Raw genomic sequence first — 21,006 nt, 5'->3', positions numbered from 1 at the left:
ATGCAAACGTATTTGTATTTTTCCTGCTATTCTAGATCCTTGATGTACGTATTTTCATCCAGCTCGATGCTTTTTGTTTTGACCGTTTTCCCAGCTGTGATGGAGCACTTGGAACTTGGCTCATTTGCCCATAAGCTCTTTCATTACTGGATGGATCTTATATAAACCAAGGCACCGCAGTAGCCACGTGTAAGGCACATTATCGTATGCCTTTTGATGATCTATCCAAGCTATGCTTAAGTACCTCTGCTTCTTCCTGCAGTCCGCAAGGATGCTCTAATTAATCAACAACTGGTCCTTGGTGCCTAACCCCCCCATTCTGCAACCTGCTAGTTTTTGTCCAGGTATCATCCAGAGGAGAGGTGTTGGTAGATGATGTCTGCAACCAGGCCAGTGAATAGCTTATAGATTGTAGTGAGACAGCAAATGTGTCCCTATTAACTAGAGTGCTATGTATTCTATTGCAGGCGTTTTGTAATTCTACAGACTGTTTAGCTCTTGTTTTATCATTCCAAAGATGTTATTTGTGGTTCTGACATTTCCGGTTTGTTTTTGTTGTTTTTAGCAAAATTAAGAATTCATTGGGTCTCGTTATTGTAGGTACGCTTATTTTGAAACAGAAGCCTCCAATAAACTTCCAGCTCTTTCTTATCGGGAGGTTTTTTTTATTGTTCCTATTTACAAAGCCTCGCTACGGGACAGAGTTAGACACCAGGGTCGTTTTTTAATGTGGAAAAAAGGAACAAAAATAAAAATTGTCTCAGTCGTGAAGGATTTCTCCTCCACAGACAGAGAACAAGAAATTGAAGTGCAGCATCTGAAGAATAGATACTACACTTTGATCTTGACCCAAACCTTTGGTAAATAGCCGTGCATTTTGTTTAACTCGTTTATTTTCGGGTTTCGCTGTCTTCTTTTGGCAAGTACTGGAATACTGCTCTTGTGTTCCTTGCTATGTTCTTCAGCTCCTCTACTTTTGTCGCATATTTTCCACTAAACCTGCAGATGATGTTTTTCGACAAAAAATTGTTTCTATTTGAAATAATACCTTTTTGGAAAGGTTCAGCTGATTTTTGAGTTTCTGGTGTTTTGTTATGTGCTCCGGACTCCCATTTCATTTTTTTGGTTTTGTAATTTATGGACCGTTTTTTTGATAATGTAGAGTTATGCCTTGCTAAAAGTCGTAAACTACTAAACAAAAACCCTTCAGGTTAGTACATTTGTAATTAGCGTTCTCCTGAATAATATCTAAAACTTAGAAAAATATTCATTCTATGGGGTGAACTGGGCTAGATTTCCTTGGAAGAAGTGTCAGTATAACTTATTTGGAAAAATAACGTCGACTCATTCTAAAGGAATGTGTTATATTAAAGAGAGTTGCATTTGTGTATGTCCGCCTAGTTAGGAATATGCTGTCCGAAAGGGAAATAAGAAATTGGAGAGAGAGTGATGGATTAAAAAGGAAAATAAAGTTATAATAGTTAACGAGATAGTAGTTTTAAGGGAAACATGATACACATTTGTCCTGTGGAATTCTGGGTAGTCCTACTAGTAATTATTAAAAGTTCAAAGTTGTTAGATGCACATGTAAGTGAATTCATGTGTGTATAGGCTGTCGCTGTGTTTAGTAGTTAATGACTTTTTGCATCATCTGCCGACAACCTATCGCCTAACGGTCAAGATTATGATTAGTTTACGTGCAAGAACTCTGTGTGGTAGTTGATAACACCGTATTGTGATTGACAAGCGTTCGTGTAGCTGATTGGGTCTCTCGTGGTTTTTCGCTTATGTAGCCAATAGCTAAGAGTTGATGCTGGTACTGTTATTTGTTGACACTTTTGTTCTTGTTTTCGTTTCTTGTCTAAAGAATTGGTTCTTTCCATAGAACTGAACTTAGTGACATTAAAACACACACCTACAAACACACACACACACACACACACACACACACACACACACACACACATATATATATATATATATATATATATGTATGTATGTATGTATGTATATTAGTGATAGGACGATTCCAATATTTTCCCGATTCCGATGCTAAGTTTCCCGATTCCGTGCTAAGTTCCCGATTCCGATACAATTACCGATTTCGTTTCCGATTCTTTATAAGTCTCTAATCATTTAACTATAAGATTGTTATTTTCCCCGATTTTCATAAAAACACATGTTAAATATGAAGACATTTTCATAAACGTCAAAATACACTTGTGGAGGATGATACATTCAAAATAAAAAAACACCGTATAAAAACAACACTAGCGAATAAATACTGGGAACTCAAAGAAAGTGGACATTCGCCGGTAGTCGAATGGAAAATAATGAGACAAGCTCCCACGTGCAGACATTTAGACGAACCATGTAAATTATGCCTCCATAAAAAATTTGCTATCCTGTACTTTAAAGAACCCCAAAATCTATTAAACTGTAGACGAGAAATAGCAAACAACTGTGTTCACAAAATAAAACTTACTCTAGGATAGCGATACAAAATATCTTTAAAACTTACAATAACAATAGAAAACAAACAAATAAATAAATTAAATAAACATGAATATACATAAACGATCACACATATAAGCATATATATCTGTATATATGTGTGCATGTATGTGTGTACACATAGGTATATTTATATATATATAAAAAAGGAGAACGTCTACCTTAAACCACTAACCTAGTTCTAAAACAGATCCTTTGTTCGATAAAATGCATGCCCATTGGCTGATATGAAGGGGCGCGGTGGATACTCGAAAGCTGATTGGCTAACTAAAAATACTCAACATATATAAAAACAAGAAGCAACCACAGAATTCGCGCATAAGCCTAACGAATCCTATAGTGGATGAAACGCGGAATATTCGGTGTAGCTTAATCACCATATATATTTTATAAATTACTAATTAGCTCTACCTACGTATTGAGCACTTTTGAAGTAAATACTTAAAGTTTACGCATAAATCTATACTTTCGTATATTATATTTATGTGAGTAAATGAAGTAGTTATATATATATATATATATATATATATATATATATATATATATATATATATATATATATATACCGATAATATTTTATTAAATAGATATTAACATACATACAGCTTGGTATTCAGTCCTTATGCTACCATCATGGGAAAGAATAGAATTTTAATTCTATATTAGGTACAATTGGCTTACATAAGCTTGGCCATATAGCAGAAGCTGGGACATAGCATTACGCTTAGGTTGACAGATTGTTATTAATTTTAATATATATATATATATATATATATATATATATATATATATATATATATATATATATATATACACTTGTGCCCGATATTATTCATACCCCTCGGATCTTTGAGATTTCTATAAGAACATTGCTCAAACCAGAAGGTAGACAATATTAAAGGGATTTCAAACAATAAATCAAGCATAAGCATTTAATTTAAACTCAACAAATAAATAAATTATGCATGTTTGAAACATTATACAAAGAAAAACAATAATGGCACTAGTTCAAAATTATTCATACCTCTCTTACTAATAGTCAATAGCATGCCCTTTATTCTTAATAACTGCCTGTAACCGTTTGGGATATTTATCAACAAGGTTTTTACAAGTATCAACACTGATTTTTGACCATTCTTCAATGCAGTAGTTCTCCAAATCCCTCAAATTTCTAGGTTTCCGCTTTTTAACCTCAGTTTTCAATATGTGCCAGAGGTTTTCGATAGGGTTCAGGTCGGGACTCTGGCTAGGCCATTCCAAAACATTAATTTGATTATCCTCAAACCATTTCTTGACTATTTTGGCAGTATGTTTTGGATCATTATCCTGTTGAAGGACCCAGTTTGGTCCTAAATGGAGCTTCTCCGCATCCTGTCTAATGTTTTTCTGGAGTATCTCCAAATATTGCTCCTTCTTCATGGTTCCATCTATCTTGATCAAACTACCTAGACCACTAGCCGAAAAGGAGCCCCAAAACATTAGGCTACCACCACCATGTTTCACCGTGGGTATGGTGTTCTTTGGGTTGTAAGCTTCTCCTTTCTTCCTTCAAACGTAAGAAGCATCCATATGGCCAAACAATTCAATTTTTGTTTCGTCAGTCCACAAAATACTTGAGAAAACGGACTCTGGAGAATTCACATGGGTCCTAGCAAACTTTAGACGTGCTGCAAGGTGTTTTCCGGTGTGCAATGGAGTCCTTCTTGGTCTTCTTCCTTTCAGACCATTTTCATGCAGAGTCCTTTGCAATGTTTGCCTTGATATTTTTATGCCAGAAGACTCCATATTTTCTAAAATGTCCTTATTAGTGGTGGTTGGATTTGCATTAACACTTTTTACAATATTCCTGGTGGCTCTAGCAGACAGTTTCCTTTTCCTTCCTCTACCAATCAAGTTGTTTGTTGTGTGGTGGCTCTGGAATTTTTTGATGATGCTCTGTACTGTTGCTGTAGGGACCTCAAATTTCTTGGAAAGTTACTTGTAACCTAAACCATCCTTATGTGAATTCACAATTTTAGTCCTAAGATCATTACTAAGCTCTTTTTTCTTCCTCATTCTAATAATTTTTATTCTTTTATTGGTTTTCAGTTGATATCATTTTAATTTCTGAAAAATGCAAAAAAACGAAATGAAATTAATCAAAGGTTGTATAAAAGCATTCAAAATAAGAATCAAACAGAAAACAAACAGTCAGAAACTCGATTAATACTGAAAAAATAAGGGGGTATGATTATTTTTGAACATTGCAGATTTTATAAATAGCTGTATATTTCTTTTATTACAAGTATCCCGAGATTTTAAAATGACGAAAATGATCAGAAGAGGTTTATTAAGAATATGTATCAATATGGACGTAAACAATAAATTCTTACAAAAGTTACACCTAATAAACTCAATTTTCAAGGGGGGTATGAATAATATCGGGCACAAGTGTATATATATATATATATATAACAGAGAAAAGAATTCTTTTAGATCCTAGACGTATTTCGCCATCCTCATTAGGGGCAAACGATGGCATTTTAGAACTGTTCATTATGAATTTTAATTTCAACCCCATATTTTCTTTTTTTTAAAAAGTTCGAAAATGCCATCGTCTGTCCCTGATGAGGATGTCGAAAGACATCTAGGGTCTAAAATAATTATTTTCTCTGTTATTTGTAAATTATGTACCACAAATAAACTCTTTTAACACACACACACACACACACACACACACACACACACACATATATATATATATATATATATATATATATATATATATATATTGAGTAAGATGATTGATAATTTATAATTAAGATTAAAAATCTGTTTCATAAGGAAAAACAAACAAAATCAATATATGCCTATCGAGTTTATTATATATCTACATTACAACGAGCACTGTTTCCTTTTCTTTTATTTTAATTGTATTAATGAATTTACTAATGCATTAAAATATACTCTGCTCTTTAGACTCTTGTTCTAATCCCCTAAATATATATATATATATATATACATATATATATATATATATATATACATAAATTATGAATAAATATTTTTAATATATACAGACACTAGCGTTTCATGTTTATGCAATCATCAGTGCAGGAGATGACGATCAATCATGGTCGAAGTATTTGAACCCCGCAATGAAGCTATCTTTGACTCATATTAGCAAGGAACATACTCTAGAGCCACCGTTCATTGCCACAGAAATTGAGCGTAATTCTAGTATTAATGGAGCCTTATGTTTTATACAGACGATACAGTTATCAAGTAACAGTAACGGGAAGTTACGATCTCGCACACAAAGCTAGCTGATTATTATTTCTTGCAATTTCTCATAGACAGTGCTCAACTTTAAAGATTTTTTAAAATAATTTTTCTTAAAGGAAGGACACAAAAATAGATATAAATATAATTTTCAATATTGCAACCTATTAAGATAATCCAACGCTCAATATACTAGTAAAAAACGGATAAAAAAAGTGAAATTGAATGCATTACAATATTTTAGGATCCATATAAATCAAACAATTATCATAAAGAAAGACCATAAAGATATTAAATCTGATTATAAACATTAGTAAAAAAAAAATAAACTATGCTTCACTGATTACAGTTTCTGGAATTAATTGATAGACTGACTAATTGATTGATTGGTTGATTTTAATTTGGTTATTCTGTTAAATATTGCTTAACTTTTTTCGCAAAAATGTTTTTCGTATATTTTTTATTTCTTATCTGTCATGATTAATGCGAAGCAGTAACGCATTTTTACTTAGGTTTACTCCGACGCTTATCTGATGAAAATTGCTTATCTTTGAAAATGCATGGATCAATAAATATTATTATCATTCAATTTTATGTTCATCATCTATTTTTTTTTCAATTTCGATGTATTCTTGTCAATTCGAGCATATTATCAGTAAGAACCGAAAATCGAAAAATCGGACGTTTGAAAAAATCGTTTTCTAAAATATAGACTAAATTTTCGGCGACACTCGAAATGAAAGCACGCCGGTGGTTTCGTTTGGAACTCTATTCTTCGATTTGTTATTTATTTCGTGAATCGCTGATGATTTATTTGTATGTTTAAAAGTTTTTTAAAAGACATATTCACTATCATGAAGCAACGGTACGTTTCTGAAATATGTTACATATAGGTTTTATATGAATAAGTATTATATGTAGAAATCAATAATAAAAAAAAGAACATGACGATATAAAACTATATAGTAATGTATATAGATTTATTCATTTATTCAACAAGGTTATACATCAATTAGAGGTGTAGAGTAATTAAGAACTCTTTATACCATGGTATTTCGAAGCCTAATGCTTCTCATCAGAAGAGGAGATAAGATGCTAGGTAACATAATAGGGATGCGATGTCTAACAATAGTTTCATTCGGAGCAAAATAAAATATTGAGGTTGTTTGGAGATACTAAATTGATCTTTATGATATAGGGGGAGAACAGTTTTATTATATAATGCAGGTAGGTGCATAGCATATCTGCCATAGTGGGTTTAATATATAATTAATATGTGTGTGTGTATATATATATATATACATACGCACATAATTGTGTATAAGTGTGTTTTCTTCTGTTGTAATTTAGCATGTATTCATTTTGCACTTGATATGTCTGCGTAAATATCTGAATCTTGCAATAAATTCGCGTTTTCTTTAAGAAATGTATTCCTTTGTAAAAGCTGATATATTTCCTCTATGCACGTACCTCCTATTGTTTATTGTTGCTTTTACATGTATGTTTTTATTTCTTTGTTGCCATAACATTTGGATAGATTTCTACTGTTTTTCTGTGTTGCGTTACTTAACGTACTCATGTCATAAGAGGTGCCGACATAAGCAGAGAAAAACTGGAGTTGTTTTGCAGTTTTCTTTTTACTTTAATAGTTGCTACCAAAGCTTGAAAATCGAGTCTACCCTAGTATTTAATCCAGTTAAAGAAAATTTATACAAATTGATGTATTTTCTCTTTCCAATGTTATCAGTGAAATGATACTGTAGTTTAGAAAAAACTGAAACTCCACATCAATCCATTCTCTCTCTTTCTTTCTCTCTCTCTCTCTCTCTCTCTCTCTCAGAAGAAGAAGAAGAAGAAGAAGAAGAAGAAGACGAAGCAAGAAAGAAAGAAAGGAAGGAAGGAAGAAAGAAATGAAGAAAGAAAGAAACGGAGGAAAAGAAGAAAAACTGTTACATTATCAACAAAAAACAACAACAGGAAGACGGGGAATATGAAATGAGAGATGAGGAAGAAGAAGAAGAAGAAGACGAAGAAGAAGAAGAAGAAGAAGAAGAAGAAGAAGAAGAAGAAGAAATGAAGGAAGGAAGGAAGGAATGGAAAACTCGCCAAAAATGATAAGCAAATGAAGTAGAAAATCTAAAAGAAAAAGAGAACGCTGATGGGTATGAAGATTGGTTGGAGAGGAAGGAACATGAGGGTGCAGGTTGTTTTCAAAGAATTGAAATAAAAAAGAAATGGAAAATAGATTAAATTTTTGTCGACACTTTGGTGGTCAAGGGTGTTTAGTGTTACGTGGAGAAAAAAAATTAATTGCTTATGCCACAAACGCCACTTGAACGTTCGATGACATGTCCGCATTTCATACTTTGTGTCTGGTAAAACAAAAGGCGTGGGGGAGGGCCGGGACGATATCTTAACTCCCCCCTTACCATCTAAGAATAATTCTATCAAGTCGACCGCCCACTCATACTCTCGAAGCGATCAATTCTATCTGACCCTCGGTCGACGCTTGGAAGCGAATAGACAACTTCGAGAGCAGGGATGAAAAGGACAAGAAAGCAAAGGTTAAACACCAGTTATTGCCGGTTACAAGAGTTATCGCCCCTGGCCTCCTCACGACAACCGTCATTAACATTAGAAAAAGAACCGTGACGAAGATGATGATCAATGTAAGTTGTTTTTTTTATTTTTATTTTGTATTTTTATTTCTTTTTTTTTCTTCTCACCACTACTACTGTTAGTATTGTTGTTATTGTTTTTACTCTTGTTATTATTGACTGACTAGGAGTTCTATTCGCACAGACCATTATTAGCGATGACTCAATAACAATAGTTGGTGGTATTTCCTGGCGTTTGAGTGACAACAAGTCTCTCCAAATATCCAGTATTTCCGACCTATTTTGACAACCTTTGCAAATGAATATGCATTATCGCAACAGCTGTTTAGCATTCATTTCTCGCATGCAGCGAAAATTAGTCTTCAATAGAAGTGGAGTAGCAATAAAACTCCTCACGGTCCTAGTTTTCCTCGCACTCATCCATTAAAGTGTTTTTTTTTTTGTTTGTTTTTTTTTTTACTTCGATCTTTCCATCCTCGTTTAGCTTCCACGACTATTTGGGGGGGGGGGTAAATTACAAATATACGGTTTCAGTTATTCTTGAATCTTACCCAGTTTGCGTTTGTAGCTAATGAGTATTAGTTTCTGGATTCAAGAGTTTTCCTTAATATGTTAGCCGTTTTTATTATTTTTACCCGTTTTATTTTCTCAGCCATTCTTCTCATTCCAATCTCTCCTAATTTTTTTTTTTTTTAGTTTTTCGGGAGTGTTCCTATTGGCTATCTTATTATTAGTGTTATCTTGACTTCATATTCCACATCCTCTTCAGCTTTCTGACCAGTTCCGTGTATTTACCCCGCTTGTCTGTCTCCTTGACACTCTGTGGTTTGTTAGAACGGCGAAAATTACGAACCGGCAGGACTTTTCTTCTTTGTTAGTTATTATGACATCCGGGTTTTTTTTTTGGGGGGGGGTATTTATTTATTTCTGCTTGGATTGATTTATCTATTTAATAGAATTTTCTGGCTTTCGTTTCCAAGTATTTTTGCTAGTCTGTGCTGCTACCATTTGTCTGGGCTTTCAAGATGCAATTTGTTGTATAATTCTCAGTGTTATGCTTTCTCTATTTGATTGTGCCTATTATTGTATTCATTTTAGGCTACTATCCTGCATTAATTTGTTATGTGGTTTATCGTCTCTTTGTACACAGTCTGTATTTGTTATTTTCTTGTGATGTGTCGATCTTTACTTTTCTGAGGTTAGTTCTTATCGCGTTATCTCGTCCGGCTGTTATTAGAGACTCAGTTTCTCTGTTTAGGTTTCCTTTTCGCAGCCATGCCCAGATTGTTTTTGCCATGAAACGTCTGTATATCTGTTTCTCCTCCCGTTCTGTTTTCTGTCTCATATATTATTTAAGAGCCGCTTGCTGTGGTAATTTTCTTTTCTGTGTTCTGCGTTATGTTCTTTTCTAATATTTTTGGTATCATCCACGAAATCCTCTACACACACCTGCCTTCTTCGTCCGTGTGGTCGGTCAGCATCATCCTTTAGGTAAATGCTCATTTATTTTTAAGTTGTTATTTTTTTTCAGAGTTGTTAGCCAACAAGATGGTTATCGAAATTCTGTCATGATGTTAAACAAGCCTCGTTTTGATATTCGCAGTTTTAATATTCCTTTAAGTTCCTTTTTAAGTTTCTGCCAGCAACCATTACATTGGTTAATAACTGGTAAAAAAAAACTGGGTCAGATAGTTATATAAGTAACTTTTATTGACTATGGTAACATTTATTTTTTGTGCATATGACGTTTTCCTTAGTTATTTGTTGACTTAACTGCAGAATCCATGTTTTTCTTTTATACATAATGTCGCTTAGTATCACCTTCGATGTCAGTGCGTGGAGCATGACAATCGATATCCTGATTCTTTGGTCAGGGTATTATTATTATTATTATTATTATTATTATTATTATTATTATTATTATTATTATTGCTGTTATAGTTATTATTATTATTATTATTATTATTATATAATAATAATAATAATAATAATAATAATAATAATAATAATAATAATAATAATAATAATACTTGACCAAAGAATAAGGATATCGATGGCAGAAAGGCTTATGACATGGTTCCTCATTCATGGATACATGAAACACTATTGGTGATGAACGTTGCTGAGAATGTGGTAGGGATTTTGGAGACAAGTATGGCTCAATGGAAAACAGTACTGACAGCAAACAGAGAGGACATGGGACAGGTTGGCATTAAACGTGGGATATTTCAAGGAGATTCGTTATCGCCACTTTTTTTTGTAATGATAATAATGCCACTGAGCATCCTCTTGAAGAGAGAAAAACTGGGGTATAACTTTGAATCTGGTGACAAACGCCTCAACCATCTACTGTTTATGGATGATTTGAAAATATTCGGTAGAAATGAAAAGGAAATGGAGAGACTGGTAGAACTTGTGGAGACATACTCGGAAGACATTGGGATGGAGTTTGGGATTGATAAATGTGTGATGGTGGTGATGAAAAGAGGAGTAAAGGTTCATTCGAATGGAATAGTGCTGCCAAATGGAGAAATCATGAAAGAAATAGGATATAAGTATTTAGGAGTGTTGGAGGGTGTATGCATCATGAACAGAGAAAGGAAGGAGAAAGTCAGGAAGGGGTATCTTAGATGAATGAAACTAATTGCAAAGTCGAAATTGTATGGAGGAAACCTAATGAAAGCTGTGAATGTATTGGGCAGTCAGTGTTTCGAGATAAAGTGCGGGAATTTTAGAATGGTCTGACAAGGATTTGCATGCCATGGATATAAAAAAAAGAAACGTTTTAGCAATGTTTGGTACATTGCACATTCGAAGTAGCGTAGCAAGGCTGTATCAAAGGAGGAAAGGCGGTGGGAGAGGATTGAAAAGTGTAAAAGATTGTGTTAGAACCGAGATGTCGTTGAAGGAGCATATGGTAAGGAGTGGATGCTTAAGGTTGTGGTCAATGAAGTGGAGGTATGTGAGACCAAGGCTGATTATGTGAAACGTATGGATAGAGAAATGGCAGAGGAACTGGCTAGAGAGAAAATGCATGGAAGGTTCTTCCAGGATATAGCAGAAGTGGCTGATGAAGGATCATGGCAATGGCTTAGAGCTGGGTATCTGGCTAAAAGTACTGAAGCTTTTGTTTGTGAAGCACAAGAGTAGGCATTTGGAACACGATTTTTCAAAAAAGTGGTTCTAGGAGAGGACGTTGCTGTAGAATGCCAGATTTGTGGTAAGACCTCAGAGTCAATTGCGCACCTTGCAGCGGGGTGTAGTGGACTGACCCAGAGAGAGTACCGCAAAAGACACGACCGCATGGGACTCCGGATATATTGGGAGGTGTGTAAGAAGGTTGGGGTGTAGTGTGCTGGAAAATGGTTTGAGGAGGTGCCTGATGTAAATCTTCTGCATCTTCAATTCCTCGTGAATAATTGTGTGTACAGTTTCCACACTGACATTAAACTGTGCACTTATTGTCTCTATAGACACACGACGGTCCTTAACCACGCAGTTCTTTATCTGGCCAATCAGTTCTGGTGTTCTGACTTCCTTACTCCTCCTACTGGGAGGTGTTCCCAGTATCCTTCACAGGGCCCCTACTTTCCTTAAATCTCTTATGCCACTCAAAAGCCGATGCTCGATTCATGCAACATGGTCTAAAAACAATCTGAAGCATTGCATTCGTTTCTTTGGAATTTTTACCAAGTTTAAAACAGAATTTTATTGCATATCTTTCTTCTAAAATGTCTTTACGTCCAAATTGCAGTTTTTAACCTTATCAGTCAGGCTTTAATAAGGTGTATTCAAATTCATATTCCAGATTTTCCCTTGAATCTGAAATGATAAAACTTAGTCTGCCATCTCATTAGGTATACAGCAATAACATATTGAATTTTCGGAGGTTTATGGCAATATTAAATACTTGTACAAGGGAGTCACTTTTGCATATCAATTGTTTTTATCGGAATTCTGGTGGCAATATTATTATTATTGGCTCACAAAGAGCTTTCACACAGGTCATCAAAGATCTTTCCTTGAAACCAATTTGTGGTGTTCCTTGGAAGCTGAGTGACAACAAGCCGCCCATATTTCCATATTTCTAGTACTCTCCACCTCTTTCGATAACATTGGCAAAGGAGGTCTATGGCAATAGTAAATACGTGTACAAAAAAGTCTGCATACGTATTTAAAGCACCTCGTAATTATATATATATATATGTATATATATATATATATATATATATATATATATATATATATATATATATATATATATATATATATATGAGGTATAGCCCATAAATTAAATAAAATAGGAAAAATTAGTTTTCAGGTGCATTTTCATTAAAATGATTGACTTGTTTTATATGAAATCCAAAATGCATCTTAGTAAGCACGAATTTTACAGTGGAGTCACTTTTACATATCAAGGCCCGAAATCCATTTGAGGATTAGGTCTAATAAGTGTACGAAAGCCATTGAGACAACAGCGTTAATGGTGAAAAGGGGGCGAAATGGGTTATTTAGAGAGGCGGAAAAGCATAAACTTGTTTACATAAGAGTTGAAGAGTAGAGACGGGCTTACATCGTCTCTTCTGTGAGAAAATAGGTTGCAGGGAAGAAATAAGGAAATCACCTACTAGGTTTCGAAGCCGGTTTTGAATTTTATCAAGGCAGGATAAATTAAATTTTACAAAGAATAGATTATATAAGATGTTTCTGTCATGTACTAATTCAGTAATAATGACTGACTTGTTTTAAACAAAAGCGAAATTAAATATTATTTCACGCGTATCTTTAGGAAATTACGTACTATGTTTCACTAGGAAAAGGTAAACAATAAGAACATGGAAAATCAAGTGTCTCTTGTGAAAACTGTGATTACGTAATAGTCGTTATTATTGTGTAGGTGTGAAAGTTAAAGAGATTATCTCATAAGCCCTTTCATAGAAAATGACCAAAACGTAATTTACTTAATTATATTTCCGTAGAAATCATAAAATAGCCGTTGTCTCTCGCTTTTAGGATGTGTGCAACGTCGAATACTGTAAAGCGATTATGTAAAAATATGGGAAAACAACGATGTAGTGTCTTTTCAAAGAAGTTAATAAGTAGTGACTCATACAACTCATGTTTTGTATTAAATGATGGGAGAACAGCGTGAAATATTGGGTATAGAATCGTAGAGGACAGACATTTATTATATGATGATTTGCAAGAGTGCTTTGTTATCTCAGAATAAAAATCGGTTTAATATTTGGAGAGTAGAGAACGCTTTGCGGATTCGTTATCGGCAGCTCCCGTAACTCTCGCTTCTCCTTATTTGTCCCTCAGACTTCATTTTTCTAATGAGTGATTTTTCTGACAAAGGGAGAAGGAAAAGCTGTATTCTAGGTTGGCAGTATTTTGCGTGAACAGTCGCCAGAAATGTCTGAAATTTTCTGTTTCTTTGTCTATTCTTGTAGCCATGTCACTAGTAAGGGTGCTGGAGGTAAACGTTTTATCTGGGCTGACGTTAGCCGCCTGATAGTCAGGGACCCAAACCTTGGGTTAATCACTAAGGAGGTTGTCCTATCAGAAGGTGCAACGTACGGGGGCTGCTGTATTGCTATTTAGTGAATGGATTCTGGACCATGCAGTAGCATCTAGTGGGGCCTCTCGATGCCATATTAATGGGGAATTGCTACGGCTTTTCCTTATCATGTTCTACAAAAAAAATTCCTCGTTTCTTTTTCTCTCATAGTTTCCCTCTCTGTCCTGCTCTAAGCAAGTCTGACTACCTAGTCCACAAATTCCAAAATTCCATCATGACAAGTTTCAAGAAAAAATGCACGTATAAACCCGGAACTCCAACATCCAACGTAGACCCCTACTACCATATCTCCTTCTCCAACATCAGGGTCTACGTTCTAACCTTCCAGAGGTTGAAGCCCAATTACAGGAGACTTAACTAGACCTTTTATTTTTAAGCGAAACTGGCATTCCCTAAATGAGTTCGTAATTAAAGGATACTCAAACTTATCTTCTAAATCTGAGCCCAAGACCGCCATGGGCATGGGATATGTGCCTATATTAAAGATGGCTTTCCATGTGGTAGGGACATCTCCAGAGAAGATCCTAACTTACCATGTATGTGCTTCCGGGTTGCACTTGTTCACCCTACTGCATTTATATTTACTCTCTATCGCCCCCACAACAGCGAAGTTACTATCTTAAAAGCATATCTACGAAAATTGACCAAGACCTATCTGCTTATCCTTCAGCTAACATTCACGTATGTGGAGACTTCAATGTTCACAATGTGGAATGGTTAACCCACTCAAACAAGATCGATGATGAGGGGAGATTCGGTCATGATTTCTCCATTGCTTATGACCTCACTCAGATTGTTCACGAACCCACCCGTGCGCTTGACAATGATGGCCAGTATGCAAGCCTCCTAGACCTTTTTCTCACAACTTGCCTGGAACTAAGTTCAGTTTCCGTTCTGCCTCAACTTGGATCTTCCGACCACTCAGTTGTATCAATTAAAATAAAAATGAAATGTAATAAGTCCCAGACGTACCTCTCCATCGTACAGTATATCGACTATAGCTGACTGGGATAGTTTCCGTACATTTATATCGTATAACGTCTGCGTTCCATTCTAAAAAGGATGTGTCCTCTATAGTATCAGACCTGACAGAATGGTTAATTGTAGGTATAGACCGTTTCATACCCTAAAAATTCCAGCAAGAACCTAACAGCCAGCCATGGTGCTCTTCAGAATGTGCTTCTGCCATTGAGCACAGAAATCACTTTTTCCACTACTTCCAACGTAATAGATGTATGGAAACAAAAGCCGCTTCCAGGACTGCCAGTAACCATTGTAAGAACGTAATAAAAAAACGCAAGAGAGTTGTATGCTCATTCCGTCAAATCCAAAGGAGCTGAGCAGCGGCTTGGGTCCCACCAGTTTCGGCAAATAACAAACAGAATCCTGAACAGAAGCGTGTGCTCTATCCCAACTATCATCAATGGACCTGACTTAATCTCGTCAGCATCAGACAAAGCCAAACTCTTTGTCAAGAACTTTGCAGCTAATTCTACCCTTTGCGACCAAGACCGCGAACCCCCAATATTTCCTCCCGTATCAGAAAACACACTATATGATATACAAATATCTGTTCGTGATGTTGCCAAACTAATCAAAAACCTTGATTCCAGTAAAGCAACTGGCCCTTGCGGTATTCTAATTATAGTACTCCAAAAACTTCAACTAGAACTAGCGCCCATACTTACAAAACTGTTTAAGCGTTGTCTAAGGAGAATTGCTTCCCATCACCCTGGAAAATCTCCTCAGTATGCCCTGTATTTAAGAATTCAGGTGATCGCTCATCCCCCTCTCAGTACAGGCCAATACATCTCCTGTGTGTCATGAGTAAGTTGCTGGAATCTATGTTAAATAGAGAAGTAATCAACCATCTCAGCAAAAATAACCTTCTTAGTGACACATAATATGGTTTCCGTTCTGCTAGATCTACAGCAGATTTGCTTACAGTTATATCTCATAGGATTAGCGAATCTCTCGACAGAGGCAAAATTTCTTGGGCAATTGCTCTTGACATATCAAAGGCCTTTGATAGGGTATGGCATAAAGGTTTACTTCACAAGATCTCCAGCTATGGTATAGCTGGAAATGTCTTCTCAATTATTAAATCATTTCTCTCTGATAGGTTCATAAGAGTAGTAGTTGATGGGCAAACAGCTCACAGTATTAATACTGGAGTCCCTTGGGGGTCCATCCTGGACCCAACTCTTTTCCTGATCTACATTAATGATATTCCTTACATCATACGTAGACATTTGTGCTGATGACACTACCATCTATAACAGCACATCTAAGACAGTAAACGACCAAGTTCTCTCCGATTCTCTCTCCTCTGATCTTGATCACGTTGTACAATGGGGAAAGGAGTGGCTGGTTACTTTTAATGCATCTAAAACTAAGCTTCTCTCTTTACATCATCAATGTTCTGATCCCCATCTGGTATCAATTAAAATGAATGTCTCTCGACTTGGGGAGTCCCAAAGTTTTGACAAGCTTCTGGCCTCGACCTTTACTCCTGACCTTAAATGGAACACCTACATCAAATCTGTAGCCAAGGCCGCTGGAAAAATGGTGGGATCTTTCTATCGATCCGGTAGATATCTCATTGCTGATGCAATTCTCTATCTATATAAGAGCCAGGTACGTCAAATAAGTGAATACTGTTGCTACATATGGGCAGGAGCTGCTAAAAAGGACCTGCCCTACCTTGATAGGGTTCAAAATAGACTTTGTGGCCTCGTGTGAGATATCCTTTTCTCTTCGCTACAACCTCTATATGACAGAAGAGATGTTGCGAATTTGTCTCTGCTTTATCGTTATTTTCATGGAAAGTGTTCGACTGAGCTTCAATCTATGGTCCCCCCTCGCCAAACTTTCACAAGAAACACTCGACTAGCTGAAAACACTATCAATAATTCCCCCCACTCTTTATCCGTGCCTAAACCTAAACATAGATTTCATGAACAAAGTTTCTTTCTTAGAACTGCACGCCTGTGGAATTGTCTTCAGTTTTACTGATTTCCAGCTGTCTATAATATGGTTGTCTTCAAGTCCAACGTGAACAAGTTTCTGATGAGCCGTTCCACTTAGGTTAACAAATTTACCGAACTTCCATTACTATCGATTGCTATATTGTCCTTTTGACTACTGTTCACTCTTTAACCCTTATCCTTGAGTAGCCTATCGGCCTTGATAAGTGATGACGCTTATGTAAAAAAAAAAAAATTTCCAGTAATCAAGAATATAAAATAAATTATTTCATATAGTCAATAAAAAAATAAGGTAGAATATCTACCGGATCGAACTATGAAATAATAATAGTATTAGAACTGCACGCCTGTGGAACTCTGTTCCGTCTGCCTGCTTCCCACCGAACTACAACTTGGAGGTGTTCAAGTCCAACGTTAACAAATTCCTGATGAAGCGCCCCCTTAAGTAAACACTTCATCAAATCTCCACACTAACGTAATGTACTTGCAATAACTTTATCCCTGAGTGGCTTCCGGGCCTTGATAAGTGGTGATCACTGTGTAAAAAAAAAATCGTATTATTTGCATGCAACGACCCTCGGGGAAGTGGTTGTAATACTTGGAAAAGTCAATTGTAAAATATTATATTCTCCTAAAGGGTGACGGTTCAATCATCAGTGTGCGCGACTAAACAATCAATTGTGAATTACTTAGAACCTCTATCCAGTCATGGCTGACGGAAAAAGAACATGATATCCCCGTGAAGTAAATAAAGGGGCCCACTCGTCCAAATTACTGAACTCGACAGAATCATTCCTGGGTTCGACAAGATACGCGTGAAGAAGGTCGGAGGTTACATCGACCGAAACGTTGTGCAAATCACGCTCAAGATAAGAACAGTAGTCCGATGAATCCAAATAATACGAATAAATAATATTTATCTCCAAAATTTAGAAACGGCAATAACAGTATCATGAAAAAATGCGTATACTATATATATATATATATATATATATATATATATATATATATATATATATATATATATATAAAGAGAGAGAGAGAGAGAGAGAGAGAGATGTATAAAAGCAAATTTTAGCCAAGTTACGGTTATAATTGCCTGATTTCTTTCTATCCTCTGATGAGACGATTAGCAAGAACAGCATTTTCTGAAACTCCGTGGAATAAGAACTTTCATCATTGTTTGCAGGAGTACTCTGCCGAATAATATATTTTTAACTTACAATTTTTATTTCTTTTCTCATATATATATATATATATATATATATATATATATATATATATATATATGATTAGTTTGTTTTTTTTTTGAAAAAGAAATCAAGCAGCGTGCGGAGTTTCGAAGAATTCCTACCCTCTGATGAGAAGGAAAGTATTTCTTCGAAACTCCGCGGATTAAGGACTATCCACTTATCTAGTGTTTCCTTTTCAGATTAAATATGTTTTTAACTCATTTCTAAGTGATTTTAACATATTTTATTAACCGTTTGCTCATATATATATATATATATATATATATATATATATATATATATATATATATATATAAATATATATATATATATCCAGAAAATAAATAAATAAATAAATATATATATATATATATATATATATATATATATATATATATATATATATATATATATATATATATATATATTTAATGATGGGACGATTCAATATTTTCCCCGATTCCGATACAATTATCGATTCCGTACTAAATTCCCGATTCCGATTCCGATTCTTTATAAATCTCTAAATATTTAATTAAAAAAGTCTCTAAATATATTACTAAAAAAGTTTAATTTTGTCCCGATTACCGTAAAAACGTGTCTATATTTTCTCAAACGGAAAAACACATTTTAGTCTTACTGGAAGTTTAAAATCAATAAACATTTATTATTTCATTAATACTACAAGCAGTGGACGATGTTTCTTAAATCAATATTTAATTAAAAAGATAATTTAAGGAATCGGTTTTGGCCTCGGAAAATAGGCTCCAATTTTTCCGATTCCGATAGCCCAAAAGATCTGATTTTTTCGATTCCCGATTCTGATTCCGATTAATTGTCACAGCACTAATATATATATATATATATATATATATATATATATATATATATATATATATATATATATATATATATATATATATATACAACGTGTGGTATGCATATTATGTATATACACAAACAAGAAATCATAAATAGTACATTTTATATAGATAGACAAGAAATAAGAGGATGCTAATGGTCAAAGGCAAGATGATATTGGTAACTTTTCTTTGTTGATGAATTAAACAATCACTCAGTAAATAATGGAAGGTGGGATGACGAGATTTACAATATATTTGTTGCTGAGTATCTCGCTATTCATATAGAACTATAATATGGTTCTATGATACTTTTTTCTAATTGTAATGCTTCTTCTTTGTCTTACGTCATACTCAAATCGGAAAAATAGCCCTCAAACACAGGAAAGATATATGAATGTTTGCAACACAATAATTAGTATGAAATACTAATCCAGATATACGTTAGCTTTATACAACTCTGATTTTTGACTGCCAGCGAATTAGAAGAAACCTTAAACATGCATGAAATATTTCCTGGGATGTTTATTTACTTCTTGTATCTTATAACACACACATACACACACACACAATATATATATATATATATATATATATATATATATATATATATATATATATATATAAATATATATATATCCCTGTCAACGCGATGGTTTTGGGTTCAATCCTCGTCTTGGGAGAGATGCTGGTCTAACGGCACTGATGAGTTGTGATACAGCGAAACAGGACAGTATGTCGATGACTACAAATATATATATATATATATATATATATATATATATATATATATATATATATAACTACTTAATTTACTCACATAAAATTAATATACGAAAGTATAGATTTGTGCGTAAGCTTTAAGTATTTACTTCAAAAGTGCTCAATACGTAGGTAGAGCTAATTAGTAAGTTATAAAATGTATATAGCGATTAAGCTACACTGAATATCCCGCGTTTCATCCACTCTAGGATTCTTCAGGCGCATAAGCCTGAAGAATCCTAGATGGATGAAACGCGGAATATTCAGTGTAGCTTAATCGCCATATACATTTTATAACTTACTATATATATATATATATATATATATATATATATATATATATATATATATATATATATATATATATATATTAAGTAATGTGATTTACAATTTAAAAATTAAAAAAAAATTTTTTTTAATTTAAAAATCAAATTTTAATTAAATTAAAAATCAGTTTCATAAGTGCCGAGTTAGAACTACAAAGTCACTTTGTTGTTGTTCCTTCTTATGAAACTGATTTTTAATTTAATTAAAATTTGATTTTTAAATTTAAAAAAAAAATTTTAATTTTTAAATTGTAAATCACATTACTTAATATTGAATTAGCTCTAGGACATTTTACTATCGAGCTTATTATATATCTAAATTACAACGAGCATTTCCTGTATTTTAATTAAACTAGTAATTTCACTGTTACATTAAAATACACTTAGCTCTTTAGACTATTAGTCTAATCTCCTTTAAATTATATATATATATATATATATATATATATATATATATATATATATATATATATACTAGCAAGCCGCCCGGTCATAAAATACGCTTAAATATTATATTTTAATTAATGCAAATTTCGTATTTATTATTATATTATATTGCACCCAATATATAGTAATGATTTAAAAAGTTTTAAAAAATGAGATGTTTGCTGCAAGGCTAAAAATTTATACATGAACCAATATCTATTACGTTACGTATGAATATTCGTAATGCTATCGTTCGACTTTCACCTGACAAATTCCATTTCTTTAATTCTCACCCTTTTGCATCGATTTTCCCCGACTAAAACCCAAATATAAAGTTTAGCATGGGTTTGAATACACTAAAGACTAAAAACTGAGAGAGGAGTTTGGTAGGCAAAATTTTTTAAACAAAAATATATACGCATATATACATATATATAGA

The sequence above is a fragment of the Euprymna scolopes genome, chromosome 43, assembly GCF_053919585.1.
Source record: "Euprymna scolopes isolate OS-2025 chromosome 43, ASM5391958v1, whole genome shotgun sequence".
Classification (NCBI taxonomy): Eukaryota; Metazoa; Mollusca; class Cephalopoda; order Sepiida; family Sepiolidae; genus Euprymna; species Euprymna scolopes.
The sequence above is the reverse complement of the archived record's forward strand: the minus strand, read 5'-3'. Positions refer to the sequence as shown.